Here is a 948-nt window from a genome sequence, read left to right on the forward strand (position 1 = left end):
AGGTAATTTTATTAAAAAATTTATAAATATTAGAAAAGTAATATAAACTGTTTATTTTAATAACTTGAAACAATATACTAATAAATTTTTTAAAAAATTAACAAATATTTTACCTATTATAGCCAATCCAGGTTTAATCTCTACACCAGATTTCTCCTCTGAAAACTGATAGGAGTAGGACTTGGGACAGACATTTCTACCCCACCCAAAATAAAAGAAATTAAACAACAAGAGATTAATGTAACAACAACAACAACAACATAAAACAGTAGAAGCTAAAAAGGAACATGAAGACATAATACTGAAGTAAGGTCCTTGTCTTGAAGCTATCTCACAATCTGTTGCCAACCCTATTTTACATCTCCACCAATTTGGTCCACTGAGCACTGCCAGAAATGATACCATAGGAAAAATCCCTGAGCAGCACAGAAAGAATCCAACACACACATATATTTATATAAAGTATAAAAATCATAAGTAAAATATATAAAATAAAGAACATATATATATATATAGTTTCATGCCATCTTTTTTAATGGCCATGCTAATCTCTATATGGTTTCAATTTTAGTATATGTGCTGCCAAAGCAAGCACATAACATATATATATATATATATATATATATATATATATATACATATTTGAAAGGAAGTTTTTGATGACAACTGAATTTCTCTAGAGAAAGTTAACTAGGTGCCATAAGGAAACAATCATAATTTTCAGTATCAAAAATAGAAAGTTAAATGCCAATATAATAAACCGTTGACAGTGACTGATATATAAACAATCAACAACAACAAAGAAAAACATAACTTTTGCTTGTGAATACTTGAAATTAAAGGAAACCTCTTACATTATTGGTGGTGACTTCCAAAGAAAAATGCATTATATTGCATCTAACTCAGCATCTTTACTCCTAGGCATTGATTTAAAGAGCATAATGCAAA

At 28.3% G+C, this 948-nt stretch overlaps 1 non-coding gene across 1 annotated transcript; it reads right to left on the reverse strand.

Annotated features, from left to right (window-relative positions):
- Positions 1-491: 491 nt before the first annotated feature.
- Positions 492-595, reverse strand: LOC125997744 (U6 spliceosomal RNA). Its single transcript, XR_007491766.1, has one exon. It is a non-coding gene; the product is annotated as a U6 spliceosomal RNA (small nuclear RNA).
- Between the last annotated feature and the right edge of the window lie 353 nt (positions 596-948).

This window comes from Suncus etruscus, chromosome 19, assembly GCF_024139225.1.
Source record: "Suncus etruscus isolate mSunEtr1 chromosome 19, mSunEtr1.pri.cur, whole genome shotgun sequence".
NCBI classification, from domain to species: domain Eukaryota; kingdom Metazoa; phylum Chordata; class Mammalia; order Eulipotyphla; family Soricidae; genus Suncus; species Suncus etruscus.